At 40.2% G+C, this 17,052-nt stretch overlaps 1 protein-coding gene across 7 annotated transcripts in view; it reads right to left on the bottom strand.

Annotated features, from left to right (window-relative positions):
* NYAP2 (neuronal tyrosine-phosphorylated phosphoinositide-3-kinase adaptor 2) overlaps positions 1-17,052 on the bottom strand; it is a 148,994-nt gene that overhangs the window by 117,838 nt on the left and 14,104 nt on the right. The window contains exon 2 of one of the 7 annotated variants that reach the window (XM_049802835.1): positions 16,304-16,369. The exons of the other annotated variants lie outside the window; for them this stretch is intronic. The gene's annotated coding sequence lies outside the window, so the exon portion shown is untranslated. The remainder of the gene's footprint in view (positions 1-16,303; positions 16,370-17,052) is intronic. 7 annotated transcript variants of the gene reach the window in all.

The following is a 17,052-nucleotide window of genomic DNA, read 5'->3' as shown; positions in this document are numbered from 1 at the left end:
TCATGAAATTACTTCTTCTGGTATTTGGTTCTAATAAATATCCCAAGCTTTAAAAAAACCACAGTGGTAAAACAGCAAGATTAGATAGATTAGATATCTTTATATCCTGTAGTCTCATAACCACAATGAAGAAACTGAAAAATCTTGCAAACTGAAGATTCCACTGAGGAGGCAAAGAATCAATTTTGATAAAACTAAAAAAAGATTAATGTTTTTACTTCATGGGGAAGGAGAGAAAACCAGCAGGCAGTATATTTTATATTTGTTTCTCAAGCTGTCATTTCATGCTCACCCTTCTGAACAAGTTCCACTCACCTTAGCTGTCTGTCCTAAGGCTACCACAGCCTTTTAAACCAAAAGCTCTGGCAAGTCTGCACCATACTGAGACTTGCATCCCCGTGCAAATTTTAACACTAAGTTACTTACAGCCATACAGTAAACGTTCATGCAATCCTGCTCATCTAGGCACCCTCTGTTACCACTTTAACACCTGGGTCACATAGGTAGAGGCATTTACATTGGGATACAGTGCAAAATTAAACCTGAAAACGGCTAAATCTGAGCACCATCTGCTCATGAACGCAGCTGTGGTTTGCAAAGCCAAGAGGTGCCCAACTTCACAAACCAAAAGGTGACTGTTGTATACTGTAAAGCCTTGCATTCACCAGAACTGCAACTCTCAACACACACGTAAAACTATCAACACAACAATCAGTTCACAGGGACACTAAAGATGGAATATTTGCCATGTTTTGACTTTTACAGGTGGAGTCTAAACTTTGCAGTCCAGGCTGCAGGTCTCTTGAAGTATCGGGATTGCCCCAAAACAGCCTGTCTAGGAAATGGCTACCATTAGCAAACAAGCACCTCAGTTTTCTTCATGTGTACCTTTGCTTTCCTACTTTGATCTACATGATGAAAAAATGGGGAAAATAAACAGTCAAGTATGCAAATAATAACAGTAATATTAACAGTCTTAGACTTAAGTGAGAAAAAAAGGCAAAGCATAGAAAATTAAATGTTTTAATTGAGACAAAGTTCAATTTGCCTTTCCAATGAAATTAAAAGGCCTTCTTCAATGCACAGACTAGTGCTGCAATTTGCTAGAGGAAGACTATATTGCAGAATACACCTAAATTAATCTTTATGCATTACTTTTCTGTTGTCATTTTATAGAAAAGTTATCTTCTCTTCTTTGCTGAAAGCTGATAGAAGGTTTCCATATACTACTGAGGACATGGGAGACAGGACTTCCAGTTCCCAAACCAAGAAATGGAAAGGGTCAGTTGTGGGACTGCAAATCACTAACAGCACATAATTATATCTGACCACTCTGTTCCTTTTGTTTTGGCAGAAAACAGCTGAGAATTTCAGTTCCTCTACTGGCTCTCTTTGTTCTGTTTCTGCTTCATTGACGCTGGTCGTGGAGAGTTTCTTCCACAAGGCTGACAATAAGTACTATGAAACAAGTGGCACCTTGAATAACTGATGGTTCATAAAATACATTGAAAGAAACATGGATCAACCACTGTTGGCCTTCACACGATCTCAGTCTATTAGGTGTATTCAGGCCCCCTTTTACTGCCTCTAGAATTTTTATTGGATTAATCTACGAAATATTGCTCAATTGCCCCTTACGTACTTCACTGAAAGCCTACACAGTATCATTTTCTTGCTGTCACCAGCGTAGGAACTACAGCTAACCCACCGGATAGAACAAACATCAAAGCGATCTGGCAGATTAACAGCTGTGCTGCCTTGCAGGGAGAACAGATACAGGTGATCACCCTAAGCAAGCAGAATGAATCTTTTCAGTATTTTTTTTTTTTTTCACCTCATATGTATCACTCACACATTTATACCAAGCTTATCTAGAATCTTCTGACAGGATACTTTATGTGAGAAAATTATGAAGGATTTTGCTGCAAGCAAGACTTTCTGCATCCTGTGACAGTTTTGGTAGTGTTTTATGTTGAAAAACAACTTAAAAGCAAGTATATCCACTAAATCAGCATTCAGCAGTGACATCTGGTTTTTAATATGTAGATGTTTCAACATGAAGTGACCTTTAATTTCACTATTTTAAAATTACTTATAGAAAAAGAAAAATGTGGACCTTTCCTTTTAAATTCATTTCACAGAGGAAAAACAACCCTCGAAACCAAACAACTCTGGTTTTGGTTTTAGTTAGAAAGAAAAATTTGGAAGACGTAGAATTTCCCACAGAACAGAATTTTGAAAGTCTACATAACGCCTTTTCAAATGATCACAGTTCTTTTGTAGGAGGAAAACATGACTGTGGAGTTAAGAAAAAAAACTTCTCATGGCAGACTTAATTACTAACTAAATCTGTAGAGTGAGAGAGCATGGAGAGACAATAGATGCTGGGTTATTATTTGCTACATTTGGTGATATTAGACCAGGAGAATTCTAAACACTTGAAAAATTTTTACTTCTGTGTGATTTATCCTATGTGTTTCTTTGCCTTGCTTTGATCTGATTGTCTGCAAACCACCCCTTTTCTCACCATTCTTGAGCTCTGCTCAGTAAGAAGGGAAAGTTGTGGGGATCTCTACCTGCACCTTTCAAAGCATGATGCTCCTAACTATCAGCATGCTCTCGCTGTGCTGTTCAGATTAGAAATGGAAAAAAGTAACGTTATGCAATATTTCTGCCATAGTTGACAAGAATACACATGGGTCTAATCCACTTTTCAGGCCTGATAAATAAGCAGAAATTTCTAGGGGAGATAATTTTTCAGACAAAAAAGAAACCAAGAGAGGAAGAGAAAAATTAGCCCAGCCTTGACAACCTTGTACCTGCACTGCAACATACAGGCATACATCAGTTACCAGTAACCTGATCTTTCCTCCTCTATCAACAGGAGAAAAGCAAATGGTTTCCAGATTCTAACTTGGACAAAAGGCTGGTCTACCCACCTGTAATGATGCAGCCATGCTGCTGGTGAGTTTGGGCAAGCTTTAAGGCCTGTGATGAAGCACGGTGGGTATGTTAATAGGAATGCTTCCTGTCATCGTCTTCAGAAGGGGCCATGATAAAGAAGCAGAGCTCAATCCAAGAATCTGCTACTTTGTTCAGCACATATTTTCTTGAGATGTTGGCTTTAAAATGGAATTGCTTTCGCCTGCAATTTCCTGCTCCAGTATTTCGCTCTGCTTATGACTTATAAAGTCATTGGACTAATTCAGACACCATAATAAGTGTTTCAAGCAGTATTTGTTTGAAGAACTAAAATAACTGTGTCCTTGTTGTATCACAGTACTGGAAAACAAAATCACCTTCCCTAAGATCTCTGATTACATTTCAGAAATACGACTGTTACTGTAAAAATCAAGGCCATGAATCCATCACTTTGAAACCTACACCAGCCAGCAAGACCAAATGGATCTGATGGAAAGAAACTGGCACTTGCATTTTTGCTCATTACCTGGAACTCCACTAGGTGAGCACAAGAGGTATTTACCTGCCCTCAGGTGGATTCCCTAATGTTCTCATCTTCAGCTTTCCATCAGGCATCAAAGCATAAAAGAGCAGAATTTGAACAAGTCATAACCTTCTGTGAATACAGTCCTTTATACAACAAGGAGATTTAAGTTTCTTTTCCTTTTACATGGTCGCTGAATTCTCAAATGTATTCAAAGTCTGATATGCTGAGAGCCATCATGTTAAACTAAGTAAAGATGACTGTGCACAACCTGTGTACGAACACTACAGTAAGTAGTCAGAGCTATGTTCCAACCTTCCCCCCACTCCCCACCACCCTGACTCCTGTAGCAGGTATTTTTATTTAGTTAAATAAAGTAGAACCTAGTAGCCTCCACCAGACACCTGGACTTATTCGCAATACTTGTTCTAAACACAGTTAATAAGCATCCAAAGAAAGCTCCTGAAGTTACGTTCTTAATTTGTACACATCCCCTTTCTTGGGGGTTGCAGGCCCATGCCAGGTGACAGCAGCTCTCTTCTGGAGCTACAAGTAGTTGCACGCAGATGCAAAAGGTTGGCTATAGCACTGAGAAAAACAGCTCTATCTTCTGCCCTGGGTTTGTGCTCAGATGGGACTTGCAGCTGCCACAGAGGAGCTGAGCTGTAGAGTTTGCTACCCAGGCCACCTCCCCATAATGCTGTCTCCCAGCCTCCTGCAGTCCCCTGGCCTCCCTCCTTTCTGGCTCAGAGAGCAGGAGGCACTGCAACACTATTTATATACAAACTGGCTACTGCATAAGCAGTAAATCCAGCAGCTGGTGGTTACTCTGCCCAGTAAAACTTAACGTACTCAGAAGAATGACTGTCAGATACAACGAGCATGAAGGCTTGAGCTCAGGAAAGCACCTCTGCAGATCATGCATAATTTGACCACAAGCCATAGACACACTCGGCGCAGGTTAGTGCAATTTGATGAAAACAAACAGATACAATTAAGTACCAAAGAAGTACAACAAATGTGTCAAGTATATTAAAAGGCCGTCAGGTATACTGACAGCTTTTTCCACCAAAAGCAAAAGCATTTTATTCTGTCTTTATGCAAAATATCATGGTACAAATGAACATATGGAAGGACAAAACATTTTTTTTACATTATAGAAAAAAAGTAACGGCAACATATTGTATTGTCTTTGTGTGGCAAGGTTTTGGTAGGGGGGGTGTTACAGGGGTGGCTTCTGTGAGAAGCTGCTGGAAGCTTCCCCTGTGTCTGACAGAGCCAATACCAGCCAGCTCCGAGATGGACCTGATGCCGACTAAGGCCGAGCCAATCAGCGATAGTGGTAACACCTCTGGGATAACATTTTAAGAAGGAAAAAATTTGCTGGGACAGACAGAAACTGCCACTGGAGCGAGGAGTGAGAACATGTGAGAGAAACAGCCCTGCAGACCCCAGGTCAGTGAAGGAGGAGGGGGAGGAGATGCTCCAGGCGCTGGAGCAGAGATTCCCCTGCAGCCCGTGGGGAAGACCCTGGTGAGGCAGGCTGTCCCCCTGCAGCCCAGGGAGGTCCATGGTGGAGCAGATCTCCACCTGCAGACCGGGGAGGACCCCATGCCAGAGCAGGGGGATGCCCAAAGGAGACTGTGACCCCATGGGAAGCCCACGCTGGAGCAGGATCCTGGCAGGACCTGCCGATCTGTGGAGAGAGGAGCCCATGCTGGAGCAGGTTTTCTGGCAGGACTTGTGACCCCGTGGGGGACCCACGCTGGAGCAGTGTGCTCCTGAAGGACTGCACACCGTGGAAAGGACCCATGCTGGAGCAGTTCGTGAAGAACTGCAGCCCGTGGGAAGGACCCACGCTGGAGAACTTCATGGAGGACTGTCTCCCATGGGAGGGACCCCACGCTGGAGCAGGGGAAGAGTGTGATAAGCCCTCCCCCTGAGGAGGGTTGAAGCGGCAGAAAATAACATGTGATGAACTGACCGTAAACCCCATTCCCCATCCCCCTGCGCCACTGGGGGGGTTGGTAGAGAATCCGGGAGTGAAGTTGTGCCCGGGAAGAAGGGAGGGCTGGAGGAAAGGTGTTCTGAGATTTGGTTTTATTCCTCATTACCCTACTCTGGTTGATTGGTAATAAATTGAGTTAATTTTCTCCAAGCTGAGTCTGTTTCACCTGTGACAGTAATTGGTGAACGATCTCTCCTGTCTTCATGTCGACCCACGAGCCCTTTGTTATATTTTCTCTCCCCTGTCCAGCTAAGGATGGTGGAGTGATAGAGCGGCTTTGGTGGGCACCTGGCCTCCAGCCAGGGTCAACCCCACACGTATATTATTTATTTGAACTAACACCAAAGAAGTACTATATGTCATTTAAACATGGAATTGACCTTGCAGTAGGAGGTTTAGCATGACTGTGTACAGGACTAGGGGACACGCTAGAAGAAAACACTGCTTAAATTATGCATTTATCTCATGAACTGGACTACTGTAGTTAACACATGTATCTGTAAACTAACTGTTAACATGCATGGAACAATTATTTACATTTTTAAAATTAAATAAAAATATAAACAGCCATATATTACTTAAAAAAAAATTTAAGGTCTCTTTTGCAAATAAGTATCAACTAAAATGGCTGGTCCTCATAATAAAATTATAAAAGGTAGGATTATCACCAGTATCTCAAACCAGAAAACATGCAAGGGAAAGACCCTTCTGCATCTGTCATTTCACGAAATTCAGTATCAAAGACATTTAGTTCCTTTTTTAGATTTTACTTATACTATCTCCATATTGCAACATGAGTGTGGAGAATTGGTGATTACAGACAGCAAAATTGGAAATTGTATAGGAAAAGCTGTATGCCAAAGAAACAGCAAAGTACACATAGCATCACCTTATTCAGAGTGTCAACAACATCACTAGAGGGTTTATCCCAGTCTTTTACAAAGCACTTTATAATACAAGGTCTACAATAAATATGCCATTCTGATGACCTTACCATTAAAGAAAAAGATGGAAAACAAGCTTTTTCCTCCCCTTATTTGCATGAAAGGGGCAAAAAAGGTTGAAAAGAACCAACCTCCCTTTCTGCTTTTTGCCACTGCATTTCATTTGCTCTTAAAGAACACCCCAAGTGATTCTGAAAAACGAAAAAGAGAAAAAAGTTAGAAAAAAGCTGCTGTAGAAAGAGGGGGAAAAGTTTTGGATTTGATTCTTTTTCATCTTGACAGTTGTGTGTCTAGAAGCTGACATGTCTAAAGGAATATCATTTAGACAACACTGTTTTTTTCCTGACTACATGTTTAGTGTTGAGTAGAAAGAAAAAAAACATCATACAAAAAAAAAAAAAAAAAAGAAAAGAAAAGAAAAGAAAAGAAACAAAAAAGAAAAAGAAAAGAAAGTTGCAGCAAATTCCTTTATGGAATGGCATGTCCTTACTCTTAGGGCTTTCTACATACAGACACATTACGTAGGTGGTGGTGTTGCAGTCAAAATAGATCACCCAGAGACAAAGCTTCGCTCTCCTAGACTTCACTGGCAGAGACTCAGCTCCTTTTCTTAAGACAGCATGCCATTTTGTCTATGTTACACACGAAAGGCAACAACAGATCAGTGGGACCCCAGAGAGAACAGAACAACCACCAGAAACCCTTGCTGAGTTCCTGTGACCTAGGAGACAGCTTTCCAGAGCAGTCAGCAGGTGTCAGGAGGACAACTGGGACTTAATCCTTCGGCTACCCAATGCTGACTTCCATTGTTGGATTGCACCAGTGCAAGTCAGAAGAATGATCATCTGTGAAACAGGTCAATGTGCCTGCAGCTCTGTTGTTTCTGATGCACTCTTCAAATCAGAACTTAACCAAGACACCTTTTGCAGCCACAAGGATCAGAGAATGAGCTAAAGTGACATTGAGGGTCTGATAGCATCTCCCCAAAACTCTGGCATGCTTCCCTGAAGAGATGGCCAGGAGGTGAGACGTTACCTGCATCTACAAAAAAAGTGCTTGGCAGGTAAAGTTGTTCTTTACAATTTTTTACAAGTTGTTTTTTACAATTTTTCTGGGGAAGTGACCTGCAGTTTGGCTATGCTGAAGCTCAGTGAAAACATCTATTTTTGTCTGTCCTGATGAACTTCAGTGAACAGAAGGATTCACAGCCCTCGCTGGGGCAAGGTGCAGAGGCCGAAGACCACACTCCAGCACAACCCTCTGCCCCAAGCTTCCCAGAGCAATGTCCCACAAAACAGTAACGCACCTGTATGGACATATTTTAGCACTACAATATCAGAGCTACTGACTGAATACCAGTTCAGATTTGAGCTTACAATTAGGCTGGTCAGAAGTGCTTATTTCTTCAGTATTGTGCTGTGTTCTTCAATTTTACAGCTAGTGTTTCACATTAGCTAAAAATGAATCTTTATTTCCATTGAAGAAAAAGCAGTGGAAGATGTTACCATTCTGAAAACAGACGGAGAAACCTCTGCTTCTCTCTTTTTACTGCCTGTACTTAATTTACCAGATGTGTGCCCTTAAAATCAAGAGAATGAATAGCTTAGGATGGCATAAATCTTATACTGTCTACATAATAGCCACAGTGACACAGAGAAATGTAAACTTCATTGTGGCACAAACTTAGTTTGCACCCAAAATAAATTGCAGTACTTGTCTCAAAGTGCAAGCACAATACAAAACATTTTAGAAAAAGAAACATAAAATGAGCCAATGACTCATGCTGGTAAACCTTAAATTAACATCAGCATACATCAGTAATGGAATCATAATACAGGAACACTGAACACTGCTACTATTAAAGTAAGAACGTATCATTTTCAAGAAACCATAGCTCTAAGTCTTTTACTAGAAAAATTGTATGTTTCTATAGATTTCATTTTTTCACCGTTTTGGTATTATCAGTTAAAATACATGCAATATGTGTAGATTTTGGGACTGAGAGGGAAATTAAAATAACTGACATTATAAATTCAGAAAAAACACAGGTCAAACTTAAAGCTCTCATGTCATTTTCAAATGCCCTTCTTAAAACTGCATTTGACAGCAAAATGCATTCCGCTTGTTTTGCGCATAGCTTAGAATTCAGGGCAGTCCATAGCTCTCACCCGTCTAAGTGTTTGGGAATGGTAAACAAATTAGCAGATAATTACATTCTGTCTCTTAGCAACCTTAACTGTCTTGCAATGAAGTTACTGGGATTTTTTTTTTTTCTGATGTATTCTGATAATAACATTATTTCCACAAATTTTAGACCCAGTCTGACAAAACCCTTTTGTTCAGAACCTCCTGGATCAGCCCATCATTAAATGACAGCAAAGATCAGCTAGCAAAAGCTACCGTCTTGTTTATAATCTCTTGGGAAGACAGTTCACAATAAACACATACTGAGGGCAAACAAATTACTAAGTAGGAAAAGGCTAGTCAAAATATTTTGTCATGAGCCTAAATAGCCTTTTCCACTGACATAACTGCAAACAAACAAAATATAGAAACCTGTGGTTTAAATACAAACCTTTAGATAGCAAAACTCCCCATTATTTAACTGAAGAAATTAAATTTGACCCCATTATTTAACTGAAGAAATTAAATTTGAAATTCTGGAATAGAAGAGACATTTAAGCCAGTTTTTTCTTAAAAGATTTAATTTTTGTAATCTCTTTTGAAAATGCAATCCCACTTGTAGGCATGAAGGAATTCTTAAAAGCCAGTTCTCTGACTGCACATGAAAAGGGAAATATTGCTGCCACTACTCCATGTCTGCAGATCCAGCACATGCAGCAGCAGCAGACTGCTAGGAGCGATTGTCAAAATCTTCACGACATTTCAGTGCAGTGGGCAGGGCCTTTGTTCAGTGCCTTCCCAGGAAAGAAATGATCTCTAAGTTCTCTTTACCTCTTAATAATATCAGAGCAGGTATTAATAACAAAATAAAGATGCTGAAAAATCAGTACTGTCATAAAATACAATTAGAACAGTAACCTAAAATACCTTTATCCTGCCCAAGAGTTTTTATTACATGCCATCTTAAAATGTCTCCTTACTCAAAGGCTGATTTTGCATTAGAATCCTTGCACATGCGCTGCAGAGATGCATTGATACACACTTCAGAAGAGAGCATCTTTCTTATCTGTGTCCCTAATAACAAACATAATACTGTTTCTCTGTTTAATGGTCAATTTATGTACAAGTACCTCTCTAAATTAATTCCCAAAGCAGGTTATTGTTCCATTACCATGGATTATCTCCAAAATGGTAACTGAACAATAAACTCATTTGAAACAGAACACAAGGAACCAGCAGCCTCTCACTGAATAGCGTTAATGATAAGTATTTGCACCTTGACTGATGACCTGAGAAATCAAGATGAAAATCTGACAGGCTGGAACCGGACATTGAAAATAGATTTTCCCTAAGTTCAAAAGCAACACCATAAGTGACAAAAATGATTAATTTCAGCACATGAATCTGAGAGTTGGTCTCTCTACAACTCTTGGTAAATTGTATCTGCACAGCAGACACAGGAGACTAAATAACTTAAGTTTGGGGGGGTAATTAATAATTAAGACTAATACAGACTTTTCACAATGTTTTGTTGCTGTGCACAGTGTTGTGCTCCATTTTAGTCAGGTACCTGGCAACATATCTGGGTTCAAATGAAGTGCTTGCCACAAAAACCTCAGGTTCCAACTAGATGAGGAAAAAAACCCATGCCACTTCAGTCAGGCACCCGATTCAGGAAAGGCAAACAGAATGGGAAAGGGATTCCTTTCCACTACATGCTGTTTTGGTGAAGAATCCGTTTTCCAGAAGCTCCTCTTTGAGTGTACTAGCATGCTCCTCTTCAAGAACAGTGCCAGTGGGCAGCAGATATGACACCAGCAGCAGCATACACTGTGCCTGCCCTTTAGCAGTGGACTCGGGGCAAGACTGCATTTCTGCTGTTCTCCTTTCCTTTGGGGACATTAAGGTGCACACAGAAATACTTGTTCAATTCCAGCCCCATCTCTTAACTTTTTGTTCCTCGCCACCCACCACTCATTCTGTTGAGGTTGCAGCCCCTCAGATTTGCTAATCAAGCGCCACGCATAACTTCTCTCAAACAAGCAAAATTAGGGAAAACTTGTATCAGGCTATGTTTTGCTGGGTGAGGAGTTAGAGATCATTGTTATCATCATCATCAGGTCTAAGAGGAAGTGTGTTAAGCAGCAAGGAGCAAAGATGTTTTCAGGCAAATGTTTTGGGAATGCTTTTTCAACACTGGAATAGACGAGGGTTTGTTTCGCTCTGTCCTCATTTTCCCTCCTGAAATCTAGTAAAAGCTCACAGGAGATGAGAGGAGAAAACGTGTCCAGAAAAGTAGTATATTGTTTGCTCAACTGCACCAATGAGCCCCTTAAGTTCTAATTAAGAAAAATTAAATTCAAAAAACACCACTATTTTATCATCGCACCTAGATTTTTTTTTTTTTTCCAAATGAAAGACAGACAGAAGAAAAGACCTAGAAAGCAGAGTCTTGCCAACCTTCATCTATTTTTTAAAAACTCAATACAGCATCTAAGAGGAGAGGAAGGAACTCAGGCAAGATGATGCTGATGAAAACACTGTGATGCCCAAATACAGTTTCCCTTTAAAAAGCTGCCAGGGCTAGAGCAGTCACATGGCAAAATGGTGTGTGTCTGGGTCTATGCGTGCCTGTTTAATAAGCCATGAAGCTCTTTGGCTGAACTAGCGTGTGTGTCATGTGATACAGGGGTTGCCATGGCAAGTACATATGCAGTTCTTGATCTGCTTCATCACAGATGTAGCAGAATTCAGATTAACAATGCAGGAATATGATTTCCTAGGAAAAAAGAAGCTGCACTTTGCTTAGCCTAACAGTTCAGATGTAAAGCCGAAACAATTTAAATTATCTCTTAAATGGTATTTGTGATATGCTGGTTAAAAACTTTTAATCTCAAAATAATAGCCACGTAACACAAACGCTATCAGTTCAGTCTTTGAAAGCAGCTGTATATTTGGCTATGTTGCAGTACATGAATTTCAGTATACTTTTTTATTTAAATACACAGAAGATTTTAGTTCTGCTTCACCCCTCAAAACCAAGATATAACCAGTAGAGAGAGGAGTGGGGGACAACTGTTCCAATGAAATAACAAAAAACATGTCAAACCAACTCTAAAATTCAGTCTTTGCTTTTTTTAATGTGGTAACCACAGACTGACAGTCAATGCAAGAGATTCCTGTAAAAGATGTTCCCGACACTGAGGTAGAAAACATATCATCAGAGTTTTAACATCTGGTACCAAAATTAAGCAGTTTGCAGGCTGATGAAGACCTGCATCATACGGGCTGCCATTCATAACTTGGTGACAGAATACGGCTAAAGCTACTTGCAACCCAAAGAGGAGGTTTATAGAGATAATTCTGTTCCTGTAGGGGCAGCCATAGGACTGTTTTACCTGACTGAGGTCAGTTCCAGCGAGGCACACCAGTCCTGCACTTTTAGGAACCTCACTATGGAGCCAGGATCTAACACGAAATGCCCAAAGACCTTTGGCATACCTTGACCTTCAGCATTTAATACCCATTTGTATGATTTTCATGTGTGCTCTAAAAGAAAAGATATCCAAGTCCTGAAATAATTTCTGACACTACAGAACAAACAACCTTCAAGCAAAAAATTACAAGGAGCCTAACAGTAAAGAGTGAGTGCCCGAGCCTCTGAGCAATTACGTAAAAGCAGGCAGGCCTCAATGTAATTGGAATTTTTAATAAAACTTAGCCCTTTCTCTCCGTACTTTTTGTAGAAGTGCTTGAAAAGGGATAACCTGTATTGAAAAGACAATTGATTCTCTCAGTGTTTCCTCCCAGCAAGAAAACCAAATAAAAATTAAATTTTATTTAAAGCCAAATGGATTCCTCCCACCCCTCCACCGACTTCCAAACTCTTCCCATCACTTAGATGGGGCTGGTCTCAAAATCTACAGCACCATTCATGGCTGTAATTACTACCAACTCAGGGCATCTGGAAGTGCAGAGCTCTCCCAGCACTTAAAGAACAAGATGTTGCTTTTGTTCTTTCCCTTTATTAGAACATACTGAGTTGGGGTTTCATGGGTTAATTTCAGATCCTCCTCTTTTTTAACCTTATACTTCTTACTCCACTTACATTCTTCATGTCCCTATTCACACCTCCCTTCCACTGTGTATCATATGTTTTTCTCCAATAGCAATAAAAGGGAAAATCTCCATTGCAAATCACTTGCTGATCTAAAGGAATCAGAATACTAAAACACAAAGCAATGCTCCAGGACTTCCTCTGCATTAGAGTGGGCTGCATTTAGTGTTGATTGTTATTATTTTTAATTGGATGTCCATTAAATTGAAGACCTGCGTCACTACTGATCCAATGAAGATGTTTCCCCCGTAACAAAACTACATAACAGATTATATGGATTTTTATGGAAACAACCTTGAATGTCTCTGCTTATGGCAGATGAATATCAAAATCTAACCACTAAAATATTGGACGCAGTTTCAAGATACAAATAACTGATTTTGTTGTGCTACTCGGTTTTGTTTATGACAAAATTGCTTGCATCTCTCTCAAATTAATCTCATTACCAAAAATTAGAAAAATTAGATCACTAGTCAGAGCTCCTACTAATGTGATTTTGGTGTTTGGAGACTAATTTTTTAATTAGCCTCTCTTTGTTTACTTATTCAGACTTGCACATTGTGGAGGGCTGCAGGATTGTCTAATATCAGAGTTACAAAGCTGAGCATAAGATAAATAACTTCTCACATTCCCCAGTATCTCTTTTTCAGCCCTGAGCTTTCTGCAGACAGCAGGAATTTGTTTCTCCATAGCTGCATGCAGAGAAGCAAAACAAACTTTACGTTTAAGTATAGAAGATTATTCTCTAGATGGGCTACGTTTTTAAACAATCTCTTCTGCAATACTAAAGGACTCAGCAGTTTCCTTTTGTCTTTAAAGATTCAATTAAAAGTATGTTTCAGAAATTAAATTACAGCATGAAATTAGCTAGGGGTATGAAATACTGCATTTGCCCTAGCATTCAGGGAAAGGCTGTGCAAAGCAATTCACTTAATGGCTCCTAACATGTGATCTCAACTTAATAACTGAAGTGCCCTCAGCTAGCAGAGGATCTACTGGTGAGATACGCCCTATATAATCCACCAAAAGGAGAAATGGATTGAAGTCAGGTAAATCTTATTAAGTTATGGTAAACCCTACAGTTACTCTCATTTTTGATCTTTTAAAATGTTACAATTTTATCAAGTAACACGCTTGTTGGCAGGAATATTTCTGTGGGTTTTTAGCTGGCTGTGGCTGCCTCAATCTTGACACGTTCCAGAAGCATCTGCCAGAGCCTATTGGAAGCGTGTGTTTCTCTCTAGCTTTCAGACAGTACTGCTGGATGTAATTCATCACAACCACTGGGGATACACTTCAGTTTCTCCTCTGCTGTACTAATACAGGGAAGGAAATGAGCAGCCCCCTAACTCTTCAGCTGTCCCTTTAGTCACCTGTTGGGTACAATTTCAGCTCATGCTGTGAGCCGTCTTTGTGCTGCATGCACACACTGGGTTGGTGTTTCAGAGGAATCTAATTTCCATTTGGGGGTCCTTGGGTACTGTGCAATAAAATATAAAATGAAAACCAATTCCACTTATGACTGCCTTCTGTGGGACCAAAGCAGCTCACTTTGCTCGTTTGCAAGCTCCTGGCAGCTCGCACGGGGAGCTGCAGCGTTCCCCGCCCCCCCCAGCAGCGCATCCACACTGCCAACTCCCAGCTGAGCACGGGTCTCCCGAGAGCTGGCAGTGCCCACCCCATGCCAGCTGTGCCACAGCCTCTCAGCACGGGAGACAGCTGCCGGCTCTGTATTGCTGATGAAGGCCCTGTGCTGAGAACACACTCCACACAGTGGATTGGGGTTTTTTTTTTGGTTAGTTGTTTTGGAGGCGGGGGGGGGGGGGGGGAGGTGTTGGTTTTTTTGTTTTTAATATTTTTAAACTGACTTCACTTAGGATTACAAGTCAAATTAGAGTGGAAAGCCAGAAGGAAAAATAAAAGGAGTCTCAAATTAACTCTAAAACCTACAGCTAGTAATGTCTCTGCAATCCATTTCTTCTCTAATCTCTCCTTACTCCCATTTTAATCCAATCGCATAAAAATCTAATCAGTGCACATGCACATTCCTGTTTTCATATGAGTTTTAGCCACTGATCTAAGTGTAACTTGGCAACAAGATGCCCATCACCAGATGCTTCTGTTGCAGAGGTGGTCTGTACTGACGTTCTCTGCTTCCAGGGGCATACCCAAGAGCAGACTCTGTTCTTTAGGCTAAGAAAATAAACATCTCAAATTATCAAGCACCATACTATGTTTATGCTTTCCCGTGGAGGAAAATAAATAAATAAATAAATAAAAGCACACCTAACCTGTCAGAAGGGTGCTGAGAAGGAGAACATGCAAAGGGAACAAATGCCTGCCAGCTGGGTGGGTAATCTTTATTATTATTAAAACCAGCCAAATACAACTGTGATTTATGGCCCTGGAAAGTGCAATGCACTGAGCTGTTTCGCTCAAAGAACATGTTTGTTTTTCTTCAACTTTATGAACAGGTATTTTTAAATGATGGATTTTCCTGAAGGCACAGAAAGATTCACTTATATTATTCTGATGCTAGCACAGACCCTCAGTTCTGCTGGGTTTATCAGACTGGTGGTGTGTGTTCCCAGTGTTTACTATAGACAGTTTTGGCAGAATGTCCGAAGTGCATGTGGCTGAACAGACTAGGAGTCTGTCTAGCTGCAGTTTTGCTACTTATGGGTCATGAGACTACTTACTGCATGTCTTCTGTACAAGTATCTGCCCTTCAGGTTGTAACATGAATTCTTAATTCAGGTCACAGGCAATTACAACATTTGTCAGGTGTCAGTGAACTTTAGCATGGAGTACTTTTTGGTTACCGGAAGCCTTGAACCAGAAGAGATCAATGCTTCAATTTTGCCAGCAGTCCTGGGCTAGACTTTATTAATGTTACATGGCATATTAATTGCATTGTTTTACTGAATGTATTTCTCTGTTAATAAAGTCCATCTAGACTCTATTTGGGCATGCTTGAAAACATGCTTGAAAACAGTTATCCTTTTTTTTTAATCCAGTAACACAGTTACTGGATTCATAGTAACAGTTTTTATTTATTTCTGCCCTACTCTGTGCAATTTCATAATACACTTGAAGACATTTTCCAAACAAATGCAAACTTTTGACTAGAAATAGCAGCACCACCAGAACCCTACAGGGATGTGCAAAGATCTACTTCCCCACAGGTCTACATGCATCTCTGTCTTGCCAAGAGGGGCTTTTTGCCAAGAGGGGCTTTTGGGTTAGAGACAATGCTGGATAATTTTAACCACCAGAAAAAAAAGTGGAATGGGAATGAATGACTAAAAAATGGACATTAAGATCCATACACCCCCCAGCATCTTTCGGTAATGGCATGCCAAGGACTCTCCCAATGGTACAACAGACCTCCTCCAGAATGACTCAGTCTGCCAAGGAGGCACCAGCCTGTAGGTTGTATGCGAACACATGCCCAAATGGAATTGGAGCAAGGCCAGTTCACTCATTTACACAGGTGGTCAGACAGCCTGCAAATACCAATAGCATGGAACCATTTAGACTGCATTTTAACAAAAAAAAGGGGTCTGTAACCCCTTTAGAAGTCCTCTGGACCCTCTATGACCCACATTTCTAATTATGCTTTTAAATATAGCAAATGAATCCTAAGCAAAAATGCACCCACTTACATAGTGAGCCAGTATACATCTGAGCAGTTTGTGGAATGATGAAGGTGAACAGATCATATAACTTCCCTAAAAAAGAGTAAAAGTTGTAGGCAGGAACCTTAAAATCATGGAAGATTTATTGAAAATAACTTCAAGATTTAGATACCAAACTGATAATGATTTCTGCTTTATTTGCTTGGTACTTGGGATTACCAAGCAGGCTATCAGCCTCTATGGTAATTTTAAATGACATTTGTTGCATGACTGTCCTAAAATAAAACTTCTCAGAATAACAGCAACAGCAGTATGATATAGTTTGCATTGTGTCTGTTGTTTATGTTGTGTGGCAATAATACAGGCGGCCATATGGATATGAGCATTTGGAAGGGAGGATTTGTTGGCTAGATCATCACATCTGTTTACTTATAAATGCAACAAAAATACATTTGGAGGTCACTGACTACACAACCATTTTACTTACTCTTGATGAAAAAAAAAAAAAGCTATCAATGCTACTTTTTCTACATCAACACAACTTCAAAAGAGACCCTATGATATTTTCATGCAAAAGAGATTTTCAAATTATACTAGAATTAGTCTCTATCACACCTCTTCAGCCACTTCCACTATAAAGGTGATATCACAGCAATAATTTAATCTAGGATGAAATGAGTATGCAACATGTCCAGGAGGAAGATAAAGAAAACAACCAGTGTCACAGTTAAGCTTGCTCATAACACATACCCTTTGATTAAAGGAACACATGCCAC

The sequence above is a fragment of the Accipiter gentilis genome, chromosome 6, assembly GCF_929443795.1.
Source record: "Accipiter gentilis chromosome 6, bAccGen1.1, whole genome shotgun sequence".
Taxonomy (NCBI): Eukaryota; Metazoa; Chordata; class Aves; order Accipitriformes; family Accipitridae; genus Astur; species Astur gentilis.
The sequence above is the reverse complement of the archived record's forward strand: the minus strand, read 5'-3'. Positions and strand labels throughout refer to the sequence as shown.